Source organism: Nerophis ophidion, linkage group LG12 (genome assembly GCF_033978795.1).
Source record: "Nerophis ophidion isolate RoL-2023_Sa linkage group LG12, RoL_Noph_v1.0, whole genome shotgun sequence".
In the NCBI taxonomy this organism is placed as follows: domain Eukaryota; kingdom Metazoa; phylum Chordata; class Actinopteri; order Syngnathiformes; family Syngnathidae; genus Nerophis; species Nerophis ophidion.
The window spans coordinates 66,436,433-66,464,400 of record NC_084622.1 but is presented as its reverse complement, the minus strand read 5'-3'; the positions used below and the strand labels follow the sequence as shown (position 1 = coordinate 66,464,400).

At 37.7% G+C, this 27,968-nt stretch overlaps 1 protein-coding gene across 4 annotated transcripts in view; it reads left to right on the top strand.

The window, feature by feature from the left end:
* Positions 1-27,968, top strand: part of slc45a3 (solute carrier family 45 member 3) — a 143,729-nt gene that overhangs the window by 29,920 nt on the left and 85,841 nt on the right. For 3 of the 4 annotated variants that reach the window (XM_061918017.1, XM_061918015.1, XM_061918018.1), the window contains exon 2: positions 12,040-12,098. The exons of the other annotated variant lie outside the window; for it this stretch is intronic. The gene's annotated coding sequence lies outside the window, so the exon portion shown is untranslated. The remainder of the gene's footprint in view (positions 1-12,039; positions 12,099-27,968) is intronic. 4 annotated transcript variants of the gene reach the window in all.

The window sequence follows — 27,968 nt, the reverse complement described above, 5'->3', positions numbered from 1 at the left end:
TGACGGGACAGTATGTGACGTATGAGGTTACAGTATGTGACGCATGACCTGACAGTATGTGACGTATGACATGACAGTATGTGACACATGACGGGACAGTATGTGACGTATGAGGTTACAGTATGTGACGTATGACATGACAGTATGTGACGCATGACGGGACAGTATGTGACGCATGACGGGACAGTATGTGACGCATGACGGGACAGTATGTGACGTATGAGGTTACAGTATGTGACGCATGACCTGACAGTATGTGACGCATGACGGGACAGTATGTGACGCATGACGGGACAGTATGTGACGTATGAGGTGACAGTATGTGACGTATGACATGACAGTATGTGACGTATGACCTGACAGTATGTGATGTATGAGGTGACAGTATGTGACGTATGACTTGACAGTATGTGACGTATGACCTGACAGTATGTGACGTATGACCTGACAGTATGTGACGTATGACTTGACAGTATGTGACGTATGACCTGACAGTATGTGACGTATGACCTGACAGTATGTGACGTATGACCTGACAGTATGTGACGTATGACCTGACAGTATGTGACGTATGACTTGACAGTATGTGAGGTATGAGGTGACAGTATGTGACGTATGACATGACAGTATGTGACGTATGACATGACAGTATGTGACGTATGAGGTTACAGTATGTGACACATGACCTGACAGTATGTGACGTATGACGGGACAGTATGTGACGTATGACATGACAGTATGTGACACATGACCTGACAGTATGTGACACATGACCTGACAGTATGTGACGCATGACGGGACAGTATGTGACGTATGACCTGACAGTATGTGACGTATGAGGTTACAGTATGTGACGCATGACGGGACAGTATGTGACGTATGTAAGAATGTGCGCCTGCTTGTCTGTGAGAAGGAAAGAGTAAGAAGAGCCTGAAGTGTATGCCCGCAGCTAAAAGCAATTGCGTGAGAACGTATACTCGAATATTACGATAGTCATTTTCTATATCGCACGGAGACACACCCGCGATATATCGTATCCGATGAAATCTTATACGTCTAGTCTCTTACTTGAATGAGCTAAATAATATTTGATATTTTACGGTAATGTGTTCATTTCACACATAAGTCGCTCCTGAGTATATGTCGCAGCTTTGGCCAAACTATAAAAAAAACTGTGACTTATAGTCCAAAAAATACGGTAATATTTACAACATTCGTTGGGCGATATATCGCCCAGCCCTAACGCGAATATCACAATATAGTCATTTTCTATATCGCACAGAGACAAACCCGCGATATATCGAGTATATTGATATATCGCCCAGCCCTAATCATCAATCAATCAATGATTATTTATATAGCCCCAAATCACTAGTTACCTGTGCACGAATTTGAGAGCCAGGCCCAGCACAGGTGAAGCAATATTATTTGTCCTCCAGGATGCCGAGGTGATGATCAGACTTTATCTAAAGTGGGATTTTGAAAAGTGCCTTAATTCCCTGGAAGCCACTCATGTTGCAGCTCCTCAACCTCACTTTGTCTTCATATTGATCGACCTCCCAGCTACAGAAATGGAGATTCCTTAAAGCTCGCTGGAATGTAATGATATTACTCCCAACACTAACCACCCTCCCTTTTACAGCACCCTCCACTCCACTTCTTTTCTCCCTAATTTGATCAAATGAAAAGCCTTTCTGCAGGGGCCAGTCTGTTCTTCCTGGCATGGACTAGAAGCTTCGCAGTCTTTTAGAGGTGGACTGAGTGTTTGCATAAACATGTCTGTCTAATCAAATAAGCTCAATGAGAAAACTGTTGCCTGTTATTCACAATCCCCATGTGAGACGAGAACCCTTTTTTCTTTTTTTATGCATTCTATTTTGTAAATAATTGCCAGCAAAAGTCAGTTAACAATAGAGGTAATGGGAAGTCGCTTTATTCCGATTATGAAGCACTCCAAAAACAGCCAAAAGCCTCCAACTATAAGTTTATATGTAATGTATTAACAGCCACATTCATGATGTCAGGTACCGCATTTTTCAGAGTATAAGTCGCTTCGGAGTATAAGTCGCACCTGCCGAAAATGCATAATAAAGAAGGAAAAAAACATATATAAGTCGCACTGGAGTATAAGTTGCCTTTTTTGGGGAAATGTATTTGATAAAACCCAACACCAAGAATAGACATTTGAAAGGCAATTCAAAGTAAATAAAGAACAGTGAAGAACAGGCTGAATAAGTGTAGGTTATATGAGGCATAAATAAGCAACTGCTATGTTAAGCTAACATATTATGGTAAGAGGTGGCAGCGATGACCTAGAACAGGGTTAGGGAACCTGTGGCTCTTTTGATGACTGCATCTGGCTCTCGGATAAATCTGAGCTGACATGAATAATTCCACGTGTAATCACAGTGTTAAAAATAATGTTCAAAATATAGTACATTTTCATGCATTTTTAATCCATCCATCCGTTTTCTACCGAACCTGTTCAAGATGTTGCGTTATTGGTAAGAAGTTATTTGTTTTTCATTGATTAGTGTGAGGCTTGCCCTCCTGGGGGTTCTTCAGACCACCAAGCACCGACATGAGAGCCTGTTTCTAGGTTACAATATTGGTTTATTTTTCAATAAGTCTCTCAGTTGCTTTCCAGCAATTGTCTTTTATTCTTTCGTTCTCGCTCGCGCTCTGGCTCCAGCCCCAACCCCGTCTCTCCTTCTGGCTGCTGCTTATAACAGAGTGACAGGTGATTAGATAACAAGGCCCAGGTGGGCCATCTACGCACCTGTCGCTGACTTCCAGGCCGGTCCTGGCAACACCCCGCTTCACTGCAGGCCACGCCCCCTCCACAGTTAGCTTCAGAATAACAATGTTATTACAAAGAATAAGAGACCTATTGTACTCTAAAAATGTTGGTCTTACTTAAAAATGCACGTGATTAGTTGTGTTCAGTGTTAAAAAAAGTATTATATGGCTCTTTATGTACATATTTATTTACAGATTTGAACAATTAGTTATTCACTGAAATATATTTATTAATTGTGCCCGATCACAGTTGAAATCTTGAAATGAAGGGCCTGAAACATGAACCTGGACAACATTTTAACAGCTGGTTGCCTCAGATTTTATTATTTTCATTGCATTCACTCAATTTCAGTATTAATGCAGTATCTGAAGCACCGTCCCCCCGTGTGTTTATTGGCAACAGGGTTAATACCTGGACACGTTATGCTCGTCGGTATGGTAACAGGTAAGGCTGGGCGATATGACAAAAAATGTATCACGATATAAGTGTTTCATATCAGTCGATATCGATAATTATTAAGAAAAAAAAAAAACTATTCTAAATAAAGACCAGGAGAAAAAAGGCTGAATTGAAATACTTTTATTTTAAATATAGCCTCTAACCTTTAGAAGATGGGTGTCAAACTCTGGCCCGCGGGCCAAATTTGGCCCTCCGTGTAATTTAATTTGGCCCTTGAGGCAATATCAAGTTAACATTAGAGCTGGCCCGCCAGTATTATAACACCGCATTCACCGCTAATACTCATACTTACCAACCCTCCCGATTTTCCTGGGAGACTCCCGAATTTCAGTGCCCTTGCCGAAAATCACCCGGGGCAACCATTCTCCCCAATTTCTCTCGATTTCCACCCAAACAACATCATTAGGGCCGTGCCTTAAAGGCACTGCATTCAAGGTCCTCTACAACCTGTCTTCCTGTCCGCTTTTTCTCCATACAAACATTGTTAGCCCAGTCACAGACTAGATGCGGACTTTACATACAAACAAGTGAATGCAAGGCATACTTGGTCAACTGCCATACACGTCACACTGAGAGTGGCTGTATAAACAACTTTAACACTGTTACAAATATGCGCCACACTGTGAACCCACACCAAACAAAAATGACAACCACATTTAGGGAGAACATCCGCACCGTAACCCAACATAAACACAACAGAAAAAATACCCAAAACCTCTTGCAGCACTAACAATATTTAAAATCGATTTTGCACGTCACTACAAAGTTATAAAAGCCTTGCTTGTTCAATATTCAATGCAAAACTTGTTTGGGTCCTTATTAAAAGGTTAATTGGTTCAACCTTGGCCCGCGGCTTTGTTCAGTTTAAAATTTTGGCCCACGCTGTATTTGAGTTGGACACCCCTGCTTTAGAACGAGGTCAGCATTCTGAAAAACAGTCAAATAAATAAAAATACTGGTCGATGTGCAAATAATGACATTAAATAAATGCTTAATCCAACAAAATGTGTAAAGTATTGTAATTAAGAAATGAGTAGTGTACAACTCAGGTTTTAAAACCATATTTGTAACAATATATGCAAATAAATAACAGTCACATTAAGCAAGCAGAAACAAACGTGTCTTACAGAATATTGTAAACATCGGAATAAACTTGCGTCTGAACATCTGTGACAAAACAAACCTGTTACCCTCTTCAGTCATTTATGGAAAAATCAAATCAACTTCAGAATATTAAATTTAAAAAAAAGTCAAGCAACTACTCCACCATTTCTTCACTGGCTGCAACAACTCACACACGGCTTCACTACAAGTTACAAAAGTCAAGCAACTACTCCACCATTGCTTCACTGGCTGCAACAACTCACACACGGCTTCACTACAAGTTACAAACGTCAAGCAACTACTCCACCATTGCTTCACTGGCTGCAACAACTCACACACGGCTTCACTACAAGTTACAAAAGTCAAGCAACTACTCCACCATTGCTTCACTGGCTGCAACAACTCACACACGACTTCACTGCAAGTTACAAAAGTCAAGCAACTACTCCACCATTTCTTCACTGGCTGCAACAACTCACACACGACTTCACTGCAAGTTACAAACGTCAAGCAACTACTCCACCATTTCTTCACTGGCTGCAACAACTCACACACGGCTTCACTACAAGTTACAAAAGTCAAGCAACTACTCCACCATTGCTTCACTGGCTGCAACAACTCACACACGACTTCACTGCAAGTTACAAAAGTCAAACAACTACTCCACCATTTCTTCACTGGCTGCAACAACTCACACACGGCTTCACTGCAAGTTACAAAAGTCAAGCAACTACTCCACCATTTCTTCACTGGCTGCAACAACTCACACACGACTTCACTGCAAGTTACTCCAAAGTGTTTCGGCCAGGTAGAAGATAACGGGGGTGGAGCAGGTGTTTTGGCCAGGTAGAAGATAACGGGGGTGGAGCAGGTGTTTTGGCCAGGTAGAAGATAACGGGGGTGGAGCACGTGTTGCTGTACTCCAGCGGGGGAGAGCGGCTCAGGTGCTAAAACAAGTTTGTCGTGTTCCCAGACTTGCTCGGGACGACGACCTTGCAAGGTTTGCAGACAGTATTACTCTGATTCGTATTGGACTTAAACAATCCAAAATACCGCCAAACTGGTGACGTGACGTTTCTTTTTTCATTTACAATTTCCTCTCGTGCTGCTGCACTCATATTCCAGTTTCGTTTCACTCCTTGTCGTCAGCTAGCCGTTGTTGCTTTTTTTTCTTCCTGTTAGCATTTCCCAGATTGCCTTGCGGTTCAGGCTCGGCCGTGATAGGCCGAGAGGCCAAAGCCCTTCCTCTGCCTACACCCCCCAGAATGCCGTGCGGTTTCGCATCGGCCTTTCTTCCTATTTTTTTCCAACAGAACTCGGTGAAATTATCGAACGTTCTATCGACCCCATTTTCTATTGATATTGATCACATGTCTATCGCGATATATATTGTTATTTTTTTATCGCCCAGCCCTAGTAACAGGTGACTTTTACTGCGTGCGTCTGCCCTGGTCCCGAAAATAAAAATTAAGAAAATCCGAGTCGGTACTGCACACTGCACAGGTTCGGACCACTTTTGAACTAGTTTGCCAAGACATCTTACCCTCGTATTTTGATCCAGTCCCGTTTTCTTCTTCTTCTGACCCACCTGTGGAGTCCCCCAAGGCAGTATACTAGGACCTTTACTGTTCCTAATATACGTGAATGACATGCCATCAGCATGACACTGTCAATTGTTCCTGTTTGCGGATGACTCGGCCCTGCTGGTATCCGGCAAGGACAAGTCACAGGTGGAACAAATCCTCAGAGCTGAACTCCTCAATATTTGCACCTGGCTCGCCGACAACAAGCTATCCATACACTTAGGTAAAACGGAATCCATCCTATTTGGGTCCCATATCAAACTTAAGAAGGTCAGTGACTTGACTATAAAAGTGGGTGACATTGTTATCACCAGGAAGGATGAGATCACCTACCTAGCTTCCATTCTAGAGGCTAATCTTTCCTGTGATAAAATGGCAACCAAGGTGATCAAAAAGGTCAACCAAAGAACAAGATTCCTCTACAGAATCTCCTCTCTGGTCAACAAAAGCACCTTGAGGATTCTAGCGGGAACTCTCATTCAACCCTTCTTCCATTACGCTTGCACCTCCTGGTACCCCAGCACCTCCAAAACCCTCAAATCTAGACTCCAAACATCCCAGAACAAGCTAGTCCGGTTACTTTTAGACCTCCACCCCAGATCACACCTCACTCCAACCCACTTCTCCAGAGTGGGCTGGCTCAGGGTGGAGGACAGAGTCAAACAACTTGCACTGAGCCTAGTCTATAAAATCCGCTACACCTCCCTGATACCGAAGTACATGTCAAACTACTTCCTTAACGTAAATGACCGCCATAACCACAACACCAGGGGGAGCTCCACAAACCACGTTAAACCCAGATTCCATCTAACAAAGGTCTTAAAAGTAAGTGCATCTCTATATTCCTTCAAAAGCGCTCTAAAACAACACCTCCAGGCAACTTCAACACTTTACTAATACCCTCCTCCATTCACATCCCATCTCCCCGGATTATAAACAACTCAAATGTACTTCTAATGTATGTACTTGTTCTTATGCTATGTGAACTCACTATGTTCTCTGCTGGCTGTACATATCCTACTAAATAAGACCTACACTGTTTCAATGTCCACATTTCTCTGTTGATGCAATTGTTGATGACTGAAGTACTGATATCAACCAAAGCTCCTCATCCCACCCCCCGGATTGTAAATAATGTAAATAATTCAATGTATATACTATGATGATTAACTTGTGTGATGACTGTATTATGCTGATAGTATATATTTGTACCATGAATTGGACCCCGACTTAAACAAGTTGAAAAACTTATTGGGGTGTTACCACTTAGTGGTCAACTGTAGGGAATATGTACTGTACTGTGCAATCTACTAATAAAAGTATCAATCAATCAATCAAAAGAATTAAGTGCAATTGGCGGAGTTACAATGCATAGTGGGCTACCGCCACCTACTGTACCGGAGTTGTAACTACAAGCTCCATTCACAGACAAGAGTCCCATTGCTTTTATGAGCGGTTGAGCGAGTCAAAAACCGACAAATCTAATTGTGGCGGCCGTAATTCTTTGGTTGCGGGCCGCCACAAATAAATGAATGTGTGGGAAACCCTGGAACATGCTATACGTTTACCAAATAATCTGTCACTCCTAATTGCTAAATCCGATGAAATCTTATACGTCTAGTCTCTTACTTCCATCCATCCATTTCCTACCGCTTATTCCCAGTCGGGGTCGCAGGGTGTACCCCGCCTTCCGCCCGATTGTAGCTGAGATAGTCTCTTACTTGAATGAGCTAAATAATATTATTTGATATTTTACGGTAATGTGTTCATTTCACACATAAGTCGCTCCTGAGTTTAATTCGCAGCCTTGGACAAACTATGAAAAAAAACTGCGACTTATAGTCCGAAAAATACGGTAATAATTACAACATTTTCTCATTTTAAGCATGGTATTTCCTACAACTACTACTACTAATCATGCTGACTACTTTGGTACAAATGGTAATCCAGAACTTTATATTTTTGAGGATGAAGCTGAGCTACACGTTGTAGAAGTTGAGCAATAAGCAGATCCAGCAAGTAGCACTATTGCCAAGTACTTACGAAGTACGAACGTGTTAAACCAATCCCTTGCTGTACAGTGTCTGCTCTCACTGGGATGCTGACTGATGGGACATTTATATATTGTTTCTTTAGATTAAGAATCAACCTAAATTCCGGACTATAAGCCACTACTTTTTTTCTTAAACTTCAAATCCTGTGGCTAATTAATACATTTTTCTCAGATAACCACCATAATTAAAAATAATTAAAAAAACACACAAACCAGCAAATACACAGAGAACGTGTTTTACTGTTTGTGCTACGCCGCCATTTTTGGGACAAGTTCACTCACTGCAGGTGTCTTTCCATTTACATGTAGTGCTTTTCTCCATTTTTTAATTTCAACCAAAGGGCTGTTCTTCTTCCAGCCGGGCATACAATTTCTACTCGTATGGAGTCTTCATTCATCACTCCAAGCAACGTTTGAGTTTTACAATATAACTAAAACTGTGTATACTTACTAAAGCGTCCCATGTGTCATGTCTGTGGAAGTGTTTTCATGCATATTTGTACGTGCCTTCTTCATGTAATGACGCTAGCTTCCTTAGCATGAGCTAATATGCTAACACGGTTACCAGTGTTGGTTATTATTAACTTACAATGGCATTCTTTTAATATAGTTTCAGTTGAACAAATTCCTCAGTAAATTAACCAAGACATCACCACGGAGTCATTAAGTCTGTTTAGCTGATTGGAGAGCTAGCTTCTGCAGCTAGTGGGTCTTTGACGATGACTCTTGTTTCGTTTACATTTACAGAATCTTTCTGTGTAAATAACTAATTTCACAACATGTATATATATCTGCGGCTTATAGTCCAGTGCGGCTAAAAGATTGCAAATATTTTTTTCTTCTGAAATGTAGTGGGTACGGCTTATATCCCGCGCTATTTTTAGTTCTTTTTCCCTGCAATCTCCGGGTCTCAGGTGAATGTCAAAGTTGACTAACTTTTCTGTTTATGGACACAACCTTGTACTATACAGGTGTAAGGTATGGTTTACTCTTTTGCAGAATCTTTCACCAACTCAGAGACGATACAGCAGCTTACCGGCTCGATACATCAATAGCTGCATAAAATAGTTGCTTCTCCGTGATCAATGCACCGCTAAAAGTAGTTCCAAGGCATTAGCTCTCATAAAAACAATGTCGCTAATAAATGGTGTTTTGTTGGCAGTTTTTAAATCTCATTTAGAGGGGTTTGTGGGCGCAATAGAGGGTTCCCAATCACTTCATTGTTCGCCACTTCATAGTTGCCGTACATTATTATACATTAGAATGCATAAAAAATATTAAAAAAAACATTTTTGTTGTCCTACAAAGGGATTGTGAATCATACCATACCAACTTTATTTAGAAAGCCCTTTAAAAACAACCACTGTTGAAGAACAAAGGGCTGTACACCCCAAAGAAATACAGGCAAAGGACAGACTACAAAATAACGTTTAAAACAGAAGTAAATTACTAAGGGTATAACGGTACACAAACATTTTGGTTCGGTACGTACCTCTGTTTAAAGCTCACGGTTTGGTTCAAAAAGAAAACAATTTTTGGGTTATTTACCAAATTTGTAAACAATAGCATAACATACATATACACACAGGGTCCATAATGTGGTCAACATATAAAAAATAAAAAATAAATAAGATAAGGCTCAGAATGGTGTCTTAACAAAACTTTTCTACATATTAAGTCCTTTTTTTGATTGATTGATTGAGATTTGTATGAGTAGATTGCACAGTACAGTACATATTCCGTACAATTGACCAAAATGTAACACCCCAATAAGTTTTTCAACTTGTTTAAGTCGGGGTCCACGTTAATGAATATTAACATGGACCCACCTTTACTAAACCACCTGCTCCCAGTGCCACCCACACTGGTTTGAATGTAACACAGATATTGGGTTTCACTATGTAAAGCGCTTTCAGTCACTAGAGAAAAAGCGCTATATAAATATAATTCACTTCACTTCAAAACTGCCTCAAGTTGTAAATAAAATAACAAAACGTTTCTTCTACATATAAAAAGTGCAACATTAAACAGTTTCAAGTCAACTCAGCCTCAGATTAACTTTTCTTTTCCCATCAGCCTGGCTAACTTGGCATGTTCCACCATAGAAGTAGGTCAAAATCTAGTTTTTAATGCAATATGGACTTAAATTTGTTGCTATAAAAACATTTGTTATTGCTTTAGCCCTGCTTGACTCGCCAAGGAGAGGCTGCTTGAATGCAGTGGTGACACTGGAAATGGGCTAGCATGTGTTATAAGAGTAGTGTATGTATGTGTGTGTGTGTGTGTGGCACTTTAATATGTGACGTCAGTGAGTGTGTGGGCGAGAGAGGTGAGGGAGCGGTAGTGAGTACGGGGACTGGCTAGTGTTTTGTTGGATTGACTGTGTGCAAGACCTCAATAAAGCCACGATTTGCAACTAATTGCCGAACTCTTCGTTTACCCTGGAGTCCGGAGCTGTGGAGACCCACGGCCGGGTTGAGTGAATGGTGTTGCCCCCGAGAATACATCAGCCCTGGAGGAGTGTCTCCCCTGCTCGTGTTGTCAGGAGCAGCTGCTGAACAATGTCCTCCATTGTTGTATCGCGCAGCCAAAGTGTTCCCAAACGGGAGATCTTAACAAGGCAGGAGGGTCTGCCAGCTCTGGCTTTTACATGTTGTCCTAGCCCGGTCGCTGCTAGCATGTGTACTTCTTCGGTACACCTCTCCGAACCGAACCGAAACCCCCGTACCGAAACGGTTCAATAAAAACACACATACCGTTACACCCTTATAAATTACACTTTGAAAAAGCAAATACCAATTATACAAATAACAATTTGTTAGATAAAAAGCAGTTAAAAAGTAAAAAAAAGTTAAAAACAGTATAAAGTCACATGCTGGATTAAAAGCCAGTGAATAAAAATGGGTTTTAAGAAGGGTCTTAAAAGTAGCCAAAGGATAGGCAAAATGAGGCAGTTCCTCTTTAAGGTTCTCTTATCTAGTGAACCATGCAAAAAAAGATTTAAAGACGTGTTCATTCAGGAGTTTCGCTTAACTAAGACTCAGAAAAAGGGAGGTCTTGATAGAGGATGTCTGTGCCCTGGTAGTTTTTTTAATGGTTTTCTTGAAGATGATTTATTTATACAGGGCCTAATTGGCTCGATTGAGAGGAAAAACAAGCAGGACTTGGTTGAGGTTAAGTTCACACAAATATTTTATGTATACTTTCCATGTTATTTGTAACCGCACATCTTTTTGGTTGTTTTTCGCATTTCAACTGCTCAATGGCACTTGAACTCATTTACGCTCATCAAAGCTCTTAGTATTATGCTCAGTTTCCTGGCGCCATCTCGTGGTCAAGGGGTGCAATTACACAAAACAGTATTTTCTGATTTTTCAATCTGCTAAAAACTAAATGAATTTCATGGTTGCTTAGTAATATACCGGATTTGCAGGCATTTAAAAAGTAGCAGTGACAGTGGGAGACAATGGGGCCCAAATAGTTTTTAAGATAAAGTGTGTATACGTCAATATCGTCACATTCAAAAACCCGATGCAAAACTGCCTGGTGAAATGTCAGCCTGCTTAACTTCAAACTAAACTATCATATCAGATACGTAATGCCCATTTTTGGCCCAAGGCTTGCATCATTTGAACATTTTACATGAAGACCTGCTTTGGGGGAAGGGAGTTGGGACTTTTTATCATATCAGTTTGTCCTTTGTCCCCTAACTGCCTCTTGAGCTCATGACACAACACAGGTGACAATGCGCCTTACTTCTAATGCCTGTCTTTTAGGTCTTAGCTCTAGAGCGGTTTTGATTTGCACACCGAGAGGGCGACAGAAGTGAATCTTCAAGTGCTTTGGGATTTTTGCAATTCCCACCTTACAGGCACAGACGGAGACCGCGTGAGGAAGGGTGACTAATGGGAGGGATGGAGGAAAAGGAGGTGGCTAAGTAGCAGAGGAGGGAACACTGGATGTTGCCAGAAGCAGGATAGAGAAAAATAGTCACTACGTAGAGCCAGAAGCTTGACTAAGACTGCCTTCTGATTTTACAGAGCCAGAAAAATGGATTTGATGCTCCATTATCAGTAGACTGTGTAGTGATCCTTGGATGGTGAGTATCATTTTCCTAATGTGTTTATTCTGAATGTTATTTTTGTCCTTGAGCATCAATTTATTATGTATTGTCAACTCATTAAAAAAAATATTTTCACTTAAAGATTTTATATTTTTCAACAAAAAACAACAACTGGCACGCTAATGAAGTATGCTGTTTATCTAAAAATATGTAAAAAAAATACTATCTGGCCGCTAATTGTTTATTTCAACCTAATTAGAAGTTTAACTGCTCTGTTGAATACACTTAACCCACCTGACCACATTTGAATAAAAACTAGTTAAGTCTTGCATCAGCTCTTAGTCGTCATCTTTTTGTTGCACAACAGTAGTTTTTAGTCCCTGGAATGCAAGCGTCTGTCGGGAGCCACATTATCAGTCTCAATAGCCACGTGTACGTGGGTAAAATGTATTTAATTTGATCATCATTCTAATTAGAATGTTCCTGTTTACATGGACCCTGAAAAAAAGATCTGATTTGAACGTGCATTTTCATGCATCACAACTTCAATTGAAATACTTCACTTTGACATGCATAGCATCATACCATAAACGGAAAGATGTGCTATTGCTTGTGCTATGGCGCCATCTTTTGGACGAGGTTGCTCACTGCAGTGGCTGAAACAAACCAGTGACTTCCACTCTTAACAAACATGGCTTTGTGCTTTTGTGCTTGTCCAACACTGTCACCGTAATTTTTCCTTCTGTTCACTACTTTTGTTTTTGCTAGTTTCGTTTTCAGAAAAACTAACTGAACAGTATATAATTCTCAGTATATAACGCCTCGTATGTTCATGTTGAATGGGAGAGACAGCAGCAAGACAATGGCTTCATTCCGAGAATATTACATTTAGTCCGCGCTCCACCAAAGTATAGCTGACGTCAAAGACATGCGAAGTAAGGATCATGTCTACTTAAATTTTGGAAGATGTTTTCATGTGCGGGCTTCACGGTGTGAGAGGGGTTAGTGCGTCTGCTTCACAATACAAAGGTCCTGAGTAGGGATGCACCGATTAATCGGTGACCGAATATATTCGGCCGAATATGGCAAAAAAAAAACACATTCGGCCTTTGGTGGAATGAGTTATAAACAAGGCCGAATAGTGGCGTGTGACACAAGTTTTTGACGCGGTGACGCAATCAACCAACGTGCGGTGACGTGGTGACATGTTGTGTACCTGTATAAGTGTATGAGGTTACAATGCACACACTTATTGAGATTTAGTGGGGCCTCTGTTGACATTATTAGCCTGTTGTGTAGGCTACCTGTATAAGTGTATGAGGTTACATGCACACACTTATTGAGATTTAGTGGGGCTTCTGTTTACATTATTAGCCTGTTGTGTAGGCTACCTGTATAAGTGTATGAGGTTACATGCACACACTTATTGAGATTTAGTGGGGCCTCTGTTTACATTATTAGCCTGTTGTGTAGGCTACCTGTATAAGTGTATGAGGTTACATGCACACACTTATTGAGATTTAGTGGGGCCTCTGTTTACATTATTAGCCTGTTGTGTAGGCTACCTGTATAAGTGTATGAGGTTACAAGCACACACTTATTGAGATTTACTTAAGCCTTCTGTTTACATTATTAGCCTGTTGTGTAGGCTACCTGTATAAGTGTATGAGGTTACATGCACACACTTATTGAGATTTAGTGGGGCCTCTGTTTACATTATTAGCCTGTTGTGTAGGCTACCTGTATAAGTGTATGAGGTTACATGCACACACTTATTGAGATTTACTTGAGCCTTCTGTTTACATTATTAGCCTGTTGTGTAGGCTACCTGTATAAGTGTATGAGGTTACAAGCACACACTTATTGAGATTTAGTGGGGCCTCTGTTTACATTATTAGCCTGTTGTGTAGGCTACCTGTATAAGTGTATGAGGTTACAAGCACACACTTATTGAGATTTAGTGGGGCCTCTGTTTACATTATTAGCCTGTTGTGTAGGCTACCTGTATAAGTGTATGAGGTTACAAGCACACACTTATTGAGATTTACTTGAGCCTTCTGTTTACATTATTAGCCTGTTGTGTAGGCTACCTGTATAAGTGTATGAGGTTACAAGCACACACTTATTGAGATTTACTTGAGCCTTCTGTTTACATTATTAGCCTGTTGTGTAGGCTACCTGTATAAGTGTATGAGGTTACAAGCACACACTTATTGAGATTTACTTGAGCCTTCTGTTTACATTATTAGCCTGTTGTGTAGGCTACCTGTATAAGTGTATGAGGTTACAAGCACACACTTATTGAGATTTACTTGAGCCTTCTGTTTACATTATTAGCATATCTACTGTGGCTAAGCAGACTTTTGCCAAAAGGACAATAATTCCTTTGTTGTGGGTTTATCCACTTTAATGCACTTTATTTTTTTTTGGAATGCATGTTTTGTTTGAAGGCCTAATATAAATGAAAAACTGTGCTTTTTTTGAAAAGCAAAGACTACTGGAATATTAAAAAAATGTCAATATTCAATAAAAAATTACTTTATTTGAAAAACATGTCTAAATATTTATTCTAGGCTATTTATGCAATATTAAAAAAATTGTGAAAAACTGCATTCATTATTCGGCCTTCGGCCAAGCGTTTAAATTTTATTCGGCTTCGGCTTCAGCCACAAATTTTCATTTCTGTGCATCCCTAGTCCTAAGTAGTCCTGGGTTCAATCCCGGGCTCGGGATCTTTCTGTGTGGAGTTTGCATGTTCTCCCCGTGAATGCGTGGGTTCCCTCCGGGTACTCCGGCTTCCTCCCACCTCCAAAGACATGCACCTGGGGATAGGCCCCTCCCACCTCCAAAGACATGCACCTGGGGATAGGCCCCTCCCACCTCCAAAGACATGCACCTGGGGATAGGCCCCTCCCACCTCCAAAGACATGCACCTGGGGATAGGTTGATTGGCAACACTAAAATTGGCCCTAATGTGTGAATGTGAGTGTGAATGTTGTCTATCTGTGTTGGCCCTGCGGTGAGGTGGAGACTTGTCCAGGGTGTACACCGCCTTCCGCCCGATTGTAGCTGAGATAGGCACCAGCGACCCCAAAGGGAATAAGCGGTAGGAAATGGATGGATGGATGGTTTTCATGCGCTACGATTCATATGATAGTGGCATAAACCACCCATCTCAATCGGAATGAAATGTTGATCCGAATGGTCTGCATGGCGTGTTTACCTGAAGCATTTTTGTTCCGGTTTGGCTTTTAATCGGATTAAAGGTGTCCATGTACACATAACAATGGACGAGCAGCACAATTGTCTCTTGCAATGGTCAGCACAATTACTGGCAACTTCCCCAAATTGCAGTCAAAGGTAAGACAAAAAGTGGTCACCCCAACTTGGGTTGCATTCTTTCATGTTCACCTGAGAAGTGTGTGTGTGTGTGTGTGTGTGTGTGTGTGTGTGTGTGTGTGTGTGTGTTCTGAAACCTTCACTCAAGTGCTGAACTTTGTTAGAGAATCAGTTGTCCAAATGGTTTTCACAGCCGTTTTCCATATTTTCCTAGATAAAATGAAAAATCTTTTTGGGTATATTGGTAAAAAGTCGATGTTTAACTGTTAAAATATTTGCTTGTTTAAGTCAATTACATAATTAAATAATCTTTACTGGGAAACTTATCAAAAGTTCATTTGTGCTCATATAAAGGGCACACCTGACATTGTTGACCCCACCCCCAGCCTGTAATCTTAAACCCACATCCGTCACTGTGACCTCCGACCCCGCCCTCCATCGGAAATCATGTGTCCGTCATGTTTTAAAGGCAACACCAGATGGATTAGCCTTGCTGTGAAAATGTTCTCCCTGTCGGGCCAAATGATCAAATACGGGAACTTGACTTAATAATGACTTGTAAACAATGTGGCCTCTGTCATTCCCTTGTATGACTGAGTGTGACCCCAACCACAGCAGGAACTGTCAAAATGTTTTCTTAATATTGTGATGTGGTTAATATTGTGATGTGGTTTGTTTCGAAGTCATTTGTGAATGGATGGAAGCCAAGCATGCATATACATAGAACACAGGTTTGCTTAAAATGGTATAGTTCGAAGACTAATTGAATATCTCGATTAATTTGACAGGTGTATATATTTATATATATAGTACAGGCCAAAAGTTTGGACACACCTTCTCATTTCTTTATTTTCATGACTTTACATTGTAGATTGTCACTGAAGGCATAAAACTATGAATGAACACATGTGGAGTTTTGTACTTAACAAAAAAAGGTGAAATAACTGAAAACATGTTTTATATTGTAGTTTTTCCGAAATAGCCACCCTTTGCTCTGATTACTTTTTTGCACACTCTTGGTATTCTCTTGATAAACTTCAAGAGGTAGTCACCTGAAATGGTTTTCAATTCACAGGTGAGCTTGAAACCCATGGAGAGAATGCCAAGAGTGTGCAAAGCAGTTTAACCGCTAATAGCAGCTTTGAAATGATAGACTGTGTTAGTTGGCACTTGTTGTTGCTGTTTGAGATCGGAGCGGCTCAAAAACACAATATTCATTTATAGTTGTAGCATGCTGTGTGTTCAAATGTTTTTGCATATTAATTGTATTGCCCCCTGTTGTCTAAAAAGAAACCTTACAATAGTTGCAAATAGCGCGGCTCCAATCTTTTTATAACTATAGCCAAACCTTTGAACATCTCTGCCGCCTGGACGCCATTTTTCTTGCCATTTGAAGTCACTACACATATTGTTCCAGTCCGCAGGAATTATTAATGGAATGGTTTGAAAAATTGGAAAAGTGATTACAAGGAATTGATAAACTAAAAACAGATTTCTGATTTTCATGCAGAGCACTAGCGTTACTCTATTGCTATTCAATTATGTATTCCCCAGAGGGTTAAGGTGTAGAAACTTCATCAACTCCTCGGTATAAATGTTTGATTCAATTTCTCATACGACTTATTGGATTTCTTAGTGCCCAGTGAAGCTTTTAATGAACGAGTGAGTGCATTGTTGAAACTAACTCAACTGGTGTTAAAGGCCTCTCTGCTTTTCATCAGGCTGTTTTTGTATGCATTGTTCAGAAATGTCTGTAGGAAGTACGTCTGGGAAGCTATCTGCATTGACGCTAGGTTTTCTGCCCCTTCATGCCAACGATCAGGCCCATTAAAGTGCAGGAACTCAAAAGGGAGCCAAGCCAAAAAGTTTCAGCCATTCACTTTGAGCCAAAAACACAAGCTGCTCAACTTGCTGAGGTTTGTGCAGCCACAGTCTAAGTCTGACATCATGTTGGAGAAATTCCTTCCCCTGCTCCGTTCCAAGCCATGCTTACTGTTGGGAGACCCCCTACCCCACCCAGACTGTGCTCATTCACTGTGAAAAACCCTCTGGTGATGACCTGGTTGTAAGTCTGTATTGTGGTACACTGTGTCTGCATGAAGATGTGCGTCATAGAATCTGATTGTCAGGGTCATGGATAATCAAGCTTCCGATATTCTGAATTTAGCCAGTCATACCTCTCTCTCTCTCTAGCTTAGTTAATACAAAGCTTTCCATGCTTTTTAGGAGACTGCGGCTTGAATTGGGCTTAGTATTGGAGAAGCAGGAACGTTGACGGAAGCCTCTACCTCCCAAAGTCTGATCAGAGTGTTAACCACACAAGGGGAGTTCTTGCTATGTCTATTTTTGGATGGATCACATTTAAAGGCTATATAAAACTGTTACAGCACCTGAACATATCTCACAGCATACCAATGTTCCACGGCCCCGTGGTTAGGAATCACTCCAGTAGAACAAAATCTACTTCCGGACTTTGCTTACTTCCGATTTGTTAGGATTATAATCAGTTTTGACAAATAAAATCTAAACTAGTCAGTTTCAAGGTGTTGATTAAAGGAACGAGCAATAGTTCAGTGAATATTTAAACATTGTCATTCAAGTTGATGTATTTGTTGACTCCTGTAATATGAATAACTTAAGTTGAGTCGTAATTAACAGAAGCGTAAAAAGAAGTTAGGCATTGTGTAGGATAGAACAAATTACATAAATCTGGCTCAACGGATTGATATCACAATGATAAAGGTTATTGGAAAGGTTTCTGAACCTTAAATGTTTATTAGCAACCTATCGTTTCATATGTTGAAATTCCCAAACTAAATGAAAATGGCAAAAGTTGTACCAATTCCTAACACTGGAGACAAACACCAGTTTACAAACTATAGCTAAATTAGTTTCCTTACTTACCCAATTTTCTAAAATGGTTGAAAACGTATATAACAGATTGTATGAGTTCATAGATTAAAGTGGAACACTCATGTAGAACCAAGCTAACATCTCAATGTCAATGGCACGAATTGAAATAACGGAAGAGGTTTACCAATTCAAGCAGCGGTGAAACTGTGTGCAGCTGCAGTGTTTACTAAGGCTCTCACTAAAGCATCAATCGTAATATCTTGTCAAATTACAACGGCATCAAACAGGTTGGTCTTGAACTGGGTAAGAAAATACTTAACCAACAACAATACTTGAAATAGGCTTGAGTGATATGGCCTAAAAATAAAATCTGTTTCTTTCACAGAAAAATGTGATTTTATTTCACACTTTTTCCTCTACTTTTTTTTTTAAAGTAACCAATGAATATAAATGACAGATATAATTCAAAGCAAGTTGGACCAAAAAATAGTTGTTTAAAATGACACTGCATCTTACTCTTAGCAAAATTCAAATTTGTGTATTATTCTTATTATTCAGATTTAATAGAATTTTGCGTATTATTCTTGGACTTATTTTTAAATTTATATTTTATGCAACAATTTTTAAATAAGTAAATTAAGGGCTTCTCCTGGGAGGCAATACTTCTGCTTGAATAAATGACTTCTGTAAACAGAAGTGAAGCATTGTACATTGCATACAAATACTGAGATTAATAAAGTGTGAATTTAAAGAGGAATTTTATGGATCGTTCACAATCATTGAGAGACAAGAAGAAAAATGTTTTCTTTTGTTTAGCTTGTTTTTGGTGGGTAGCAATGCAGCTAATGGGAGCAATCAATTCTATCTCTAAATCACTTTGAAAATGAAATTTTTTTTTAAACCCGGCATCAATACTTAATTTACGTTTTTAATCCATATAATAACCATGCTGTAGTGACATTGTTATTGTAAGAAACACCGAGGAACTCTTTCTGTCATGCTAACACGTCGGCGTGCTAAGGCATTAGCTGTAAAAGCTACTTACGGCCAGAGATAAGCCAAGGTTTACGTCAGCATGAAACAAGTTTAAGTTTGTAATGCACAACATTGCAATAGGTCAAAAATCTGTACAGTCTGAAGAACATGAACAATCTTCTTACAGTATCTGCAAGGTATTAGCACACATTTCATATTTTGTTCGTACACAGCTGAGCGAGCCAGACAGCGTAAGTACTGTAGTTGTACTTACACGCGTGGCGGTGCTGTGTGTATCATGATCAATATTAAAGTGACTCAGTCGATGGACAGTTGTCTGTCTGGTCCAGCTAACCGGGGAACTTTCCTGTTGATTTTTGGGCAAGCAATCCATTTATGTAGAAATAGCTTGACTCCAAGTTCCATATTTATAGCATCAAAATCGCTTTCATCCCCCTCTCCGGGATTCCGTCTCACTCTTCCTTCATGCTCACTTCTATAAGCAGCAGTAGATTTAGCTTCAAAAGTATAAGGTTGTAAATCCTCATTTGTCCAAAATAGTTGTCTTCATTGTTTACCATGTCTGCAATGATTAGAAAACACACATGTTGCCAGAAGTAAGACGTGCACTGGAAACAGAAATCAGGGGCAGTATAGCTTGGTTGGTAGAGCGGCCGTGCCAGCAACTTGAGGGTTCCAGGTTCGATCCCCGCTTCCGCCATCCTAGTCACTGCAGTTGTGTCCTTGGGCAAGACACTTGACCCCCATGCTCCCAGTGCCACCCACACTGCTTTAAATGGAACTTGGCACTATGTAAAGCACTTTGAGTCACTAGAGAAAAAGCGCTATATAAATATATAAATATAATTGACTTCACTCCACAAATCTGTGTGCTGAAGAAATCAGTCCTAAAGTTGATAAAAAATGATCAAAATACAGTAAATGTTCCATAAATGTGTAACTACATTATATATAGACTTGTACTGTGTAACTACATTATATATAGACTTGTACTGTGTAACTACATTATATATAGACTTGTACTGTGTAACTACATTATATATAGACTTGTACTGTGTAACTACATTATATATAGACTTGTACTGTGTAACTACATTATATATAGACTTGTACTGTGTAACTACATTATATATAGACTTGTACCGTGTAACTACATTATATATAGACTTGTACCGTGTAACTACATTATATATAGACTTGTACCGTGTAACTACATTATATATAGACTTGTACTGTGTAACTACATTATATATAGACTTGTACTGTGTAACTACATTATATATAGACTTGTACTGTGTAACTACATTATATATAGACTTGTACCGTGTAACTACATTATATATAGACTTGTACTGTGTAACTACATTATATATAGACTTGTACTGTGTAACTACATTATATATAGACTTGTACTGTGTAACTACATTATATATAGACTTGTACCGTGTAACTACATTATATATAGACTTGTACTGTGTAACTACATTATATATAGACTTGTACTGTGTAACTACATTATATATAGACTTGTACTGTGTAACTACATTATATATAGACATGTACTGTGTAACTACATTATATATAGACTTGTACCGTGTAACTACATTATATATAGACTTGTACTGTGTAACTACATTATATATAGACTTGTACCGTGTAACTACATTATATATAGACTTGTACCGTGTAACTACATTATATATAGACTTGTACCGTGTAACTACATTATATATAGACTTGTACCGTGTAACTACATTATATACAGACTTGTACCGTGTAACTACATTATATATAGACTTGTACCGTGTAACTACATTATATATAGACTTGTACCGTGTAACTACATTATATATAGACTTGTACCGTGTAACTACATTATATATAGACTTGTACCGTGTAACTACATTATATATAGACTTGTACTGTGTAACTACATTATATATAGACTTGTACCGTGTAACTACATTATATATAGACTTGTACCGTGTAACTACATTATATATAGACTTGTACCGTGTAACTACATTATATATAGACTTGTACCGTGTAACTACATTATATATAGACTTGTACCGTGTAACTACATTATATATAGACTTGTACCGTGTAACTACATTATATATAGACTTGTACTGTGTAACTACATTATATATAGACTTGTACCGTGTAACTACATTATATATAGACTTGTACTGTGTAACTACATTATATATAGACTTGTACCGTGTAACTACATTATATATAGACTTGTACTGTGTAACTACATTACATATAGACTTGTGCTGTGTAACTACATTACATATAGACTTGTACTGTGTAACTACATTACATATAGACTTGTGCTGTGTAACTACATTACATATAGACTTGTGCTGTGTAACTACATTACATATAGACTTGTGCTGTGTAACTACATTACATATAGACTTGTGCTGTGTAACTACATTACATATAGACTTGTACTGTGTAACTACATTATATATAGACTTGTACTGTGTAACTACATTATATATAGACTTGTACTGTGTAACTACATTATATATAGACTTGTACTGTGTAACTACATTATATATAGACTTGTGCTGTGTAACTACATTATATATAGACTTGTGCTGTGTAACTACATTATATATAGACTTGTGCTGTGTAACTACATTACATATAGACTTGTACTGTGTAACTACATTATATATAGACTTGTACTGTGTAACTACATTATATATAGACTTGTGCTGTGTAACTACATTATATATAGACTTGTGCTGTGTAACTACATTATATATAGACTTGTGCTGTGTAACTACATTACATATAGACTTGTACTGTGTAACTACATTATATATAGACTTGTACTGTGTAACTACATTATATATAGACTTGTACTGTGTAACTACATTATATATAGACTTGTACTGTGTAACTACATTATATATAGACTTGTACTGTGTAACTACATTATATATAGACTTGTACTGTGTAACTACATTATATATAGACTTGTACTGTGTAACTACATTATATATAGACTTGTACTGTGTAACTACATTATATATAGACTTGTACTGTGTAACTACATTATATATAGACTTGTACTGTGTAACTACATTATATATAGACTTGTACTGTGTAACTACATTATATATAGACTTGTACTGTGTAACTACATTATATATAGACTTGTACCGTGTAACTACATTATATATAGACTTGTACCGTGTAACTACATTATATATAGACTTGTACCGTGTAACTACATTATATATAGACTTGTACCGTGTAACTACATTATATACAGACTTGTACCGTGTAACTACATTATATATAGACTTGTACCGTGTAACTACATTATATATAGACTTGTACCGTGTAACTACATTATATATAGACTTGTACCGTGTAACTACATTATATATAGACTTGTACCGTGTAACTACATTATATATAGACTTGTACTGTGTAACTACATTATATATAGACTTGTACCGTGTAACTACATTATATATAGACTTGTACCGTGTAACTACATTATATATAGACTTGTACCGTGTAACTACATTATATATAGACTTGTACCGTGTAACTACATTATATATAGACTTGTACCGTGTAACTACATTATATATAGACTTGTACCGTGTAACTACATTATATATAGACTTGTACTGTGTAACTACATTATATATAGACTTGTACTGTGTAACTACATTATATATAGACTTGTACTGTGTAACTACATTACATATAGACTTGTACTGTGTAACTACATTACATATAGACTTGTACTGTGTAACTACATTACATATAGACTTGTGCTGTGTAACTACATTATATATAGACTTGTACTGTGTAACTACATTATATATAGACTTGTGCTGTGTAACTACATTATATATAGACTTGTGCTGTGTAACTACATTATATATAGACTTGTACTGTGTAACTACATTATATATAGACTTGTACTGTGTAACTACATTATATATAGACTTGTACTGTGTAACTACATTATATATAGACTTGTACTGTGTAACTACATTATATATAGACTTGTACTGTGTAACTACATTATATATAGACTTGTACTGTGTAACTACATTATATATAGACTTGTACTGTGTAACTACATTATATATAGACTTGTACTGTGTAACTACATTATATATAGACTTGTACTGTGTAACTACATTATATATAGACTTGTACTGTGTAACTACATTATATATAGACTTGTGCTGTGTAACTACATTATATATAGACTTGTGCTGTGTAACTACATTATATATAGAGTTGTACTGTGTAACTACATTATATATAGACTTGTACTGTGTAACTACATTATATATAGACTTGTACTGTGTAACTACATTATATATAGACTTGTACTGTGTAACTACATTATATATAGACTTGTACTGTGTAACTACATTATATATAGACATGTACTGTGTAACTACATTATATATAGACTTGTACCGTGTAACTACATTATATATAGACTTGTACTGTGTAACTACATTATATATAGACTTGTACCGTGTAACTACATTATATATAGACTTGTACCGTGTAACTACATTATATATAGACTTGTACCGTGTAACTACATTATATATAGACTTGTACCGTGTAACTACATTATATACAGACTTGTACCGTGTAACTACATTATATATAGACTTGTACCGTGTAACTACATTATATATAGACTTGTACCGTGTAACTACATTATATATAGACTTGTACCGTGTAACTACATTATATATAGACTTGTACCGTGTAACTACATTATATATAGACTTGTACCGTGTAACTACATTATATATAGACTTGTACCGTGTAACTACATTATATATAGACTTGTACCGTGTAACTACATTATATATAGACTTGTACCGTGTAACTACATTATATATAGACTTGTACCGTGTAACTACATTACATATAGACTTGTACCGTGTAACTACATTATATATAGACTTGTACTGTGTAACTACATTATATATAGACTTGTACTGTGTAACTACATTATATATAGACTTGTACTGTGTAACTACATTATATATAGACTTGTACTGTGTAACTACATTACATATAGACTTGTACTGTGTAACTACATTACATATAGACTTGTACTGTGTAACTACATTACATATAGACTTGTACTGTGTAACTACATTACATATAGACTTGTGCTGTGTAACTACATTACATATAGACTTGTGCTGTGTAACTACATTACATATAGACTTGTGCTGTGTAACTACATTATATATAGACTTGTGCTGTGTAACTACATTATATATAGACTTGTACTGTGTAACTACATTATATATAGACTTGTGCTGTGTAACTACATTATATATAGACTTGTGCTGTGTAACTACATTATATATAGACTTGTGCTGTGTAACTACATTATATATAGACTTGTGCTGTGTAACTACATTACATATAGACTTGTGCTGTGTAACTACATTACATATAGACTTGTACTGTGTAACTACATTATATATAGACTTGTACTGTGTAACTACATTATATATAGACTTGTACTGTGTAACTACATTATATATAGACTTGTGCTGTGTAACTACATTATATATAGACTTGTGCTGTGTAACTACATTACATATAGACTTGTGCTGTGTAACTACATTACATATAGACTTGTGCTGTGTAACTACATTACATATAGACTTGTGCTGTGTAACTACATTATATATAGACTTGTACTGTGTAACTACATTATATATAGACTTGTGCTGTGTAACTACATTATATATAGACTTGTGCTGTGTAACTACATTACATATAGACTTGTGCTGTGTAACTACATTACATATAGACTTGTACTGTGTAACTACATTATATATAGACTTGTACTGTGTAACTACATTATATATAGACTTGTGCTGTGTAACTACATTATATATAGACTTGTGCTGTGTAACTACATTATATATAGACTTGTACTGTGTAACTACATTATATATAGACTTGTACTGTGTAACTACATTATATATAGACTTGTGCTGTGTAACTACATTATATATAGACTTGTACTGTGTAACTACATTATATATAGACTTGTACTGTGTAACTACATTATATATAGACTTGTACTGTGTAACTACATTATATATAGACTTGTACTGTGTAACTACATTATATATAGACTTGTACTGTGTAACTACATTATATATAGACTTGTACTGTGTAACTACATTATATATAGACTTGTACTGTGTAACTACATTATATATAGACTTGTACTGTGTATATAAAACCTTGAGAGGGGGTTTGAAATAGCTTTTGTGCTTTGAAGGCTACTACGGTGACTCCCATTAGCCGCATTTTTCAACCAGTTATTATCATCTTTTAAACCATAAAAACATATGTTCTTAGCTCTCATAATCACTAAACGATAGGCCAGTGGTTCTCAAATGGGGGTACGCCTACCCCTGGGGGTACTTGAAGGTATGCCAAGGGGTACGTGAGATTTTTCAAAAAAATAAAAAAAAAACAATTCAAAAATCCTTTATAAGTATATTTATTGAATAATACTTCAACAAAATATGAATGTAAGTCCATAAACTGTGAAAAGAAATACAACAATGCAATATTCAGTGTTGACAGCTAGATTTTTTGAGGACATGTTCCATAAATATTGATGTCAAAGATTTCTTTTTTTGTAAAGAAATGATTAAAATTAAGTTGATGAATCCAGATGGATCTCTATTACAATCCCCAAAGAGGGCACTTTAAGTTGATGATTACTTCTATGTGGAGAAATATGCATTTATAATTGAATCACTTGTTTATTTTTCAACAAGTTTTTTGTTATTTTTATATCTTTTTGTCCAAATAGTTGAAGAAAGACCACTACAAATGAGCAATATTTTGCACTGTTATACAATTTAATAAATCAGAAACTGATGACATAGTGCTGTATTTTACTTCTTCATCTCCTTTTTTCAACCCAAAATGCTTTGCTCTGATTAGGGGGTACTTGAATTAAAAAAAAATGTTCACGGGGGGTACATCACCGAAAAAAGGTTGAGAACCACTGCGATAGGCAACATTCGAAAAAAGTGCAGTTCTCCTTTTAAAACTTTTGTCCTGAAAAAATAATTCTCTCATTAAAAATGTAGCATTGCACATTGCATGCAAATCAATAAACTCCAATAAATCAAAGATTCCAATAATCATCAAATGATAATAAAAATAAATTGGATCATTAAAGTGCAACATTAAAACTTCTGTTTTGAATGAAATACTACTGCAAATAAAATGTAGTATTGTACATTGTATGCAAATGAGTAAAACATTGAGTTGACTATATAGTTTTAGTAGGTGGATAAAAGCAGGCTTTTCCCTAAAGTGTTCTGGGCTGCTTGTTAGTGTCTACTGGTGTTAGAGACATAATCAATCAATGTTTATTTATATAGCCCCAAATCACAAATGTCAAAGGGCTGCACAAGCCACAACGACATCCTCGGTTCAGATCCCACATAAGGGCAAGGAAAAACTCACAACCCAGTTGCATCACAACCCTGGGGGAGACCAGATGCAACGGACGTCGAGTGGGTCTAGCAAAGTATTGTGAAAGTCCAGTCCATAGTGGATCTAACATAATAGTGAGAGTCCAGTCCATAGTGGATCTAACATAATAGTGAGAGTCCAGTCCATAGTGGATCTAACATAATAGTGTGAGAGTCCAGTCCATAGTGGATCTAACATAATAGTGTGAGAGTCCAGTCCATAGTGGATCTAACATAATAGTGAGAGTCCAGTCCATAGTGGATCTAACATAATAGTGTAAGAGTCCAGTCCATAGTGGATCTAACATAATAGTGAGAGTCCAGTCCATAGTGGATCTAACATAATAGTGTGAGAGTCCAGTCCATAGTGGATCTAACATAATAGTGAGAGTCCAGTCCATAGTGGATCTAACATAATAGTGTGAGAGTCCAGTCCATAGTGGATCTAACATAATAGTGTAAGAGTCCAGTCCATAGTGGATCTAACATAATAGTGAGAGTCCAGTCCATAGTGGATCTAACATAATAGTGAGAGTCCAGTCCATAGTGGATCTAACATAATAGTGAGAGTCCAGTCCATAGTGGATCTAACATAATAGTGAGAGTCCAGTCCATAGTGGATCTAACATAATAGTGAGAGTCCAGTCCATAGTGGATCTAACATAATAGTGAGAGTCCAGTCCATAGTGGATCTAACATAATAGTGTGAGAGTCCAGTCCATAGTGGATCTAACATAATAGTGTGAGAGTCCAGTCCATAGTGGATCTAACATAATAGTGAGAGTCCAGTCCATAGTGGATCTAACATAATAGTGAGAGTCCAGTCCATAGTGGATCTAACATAATAGTGTGAGAGTCCAGTCCATAGTGGATCTAACATAATAGTGTGAGAGTCCAGTCCATAGTGGATCTAACATAATAGTGTGAGAGTCCAGTCCATAGTGGATCTAACATAATAGTGTGAGAGTCCAGTCCATAGTGGATCTAACATAATAGTGAGAGTCCAGTCCATAGTGGATCTAACATAATAGTGAGAGTCCAGTCCATAGTGGATCTAACATAATAGTGAGAGTCCAGTCCATAGTGGATCTAACATAATAGTGAGAGTCCAGTCCATAGTTGATCTAAGATAATAGTGTGAGAGTCCAGTCCATTGTGGATCTAACATAATAGTGAG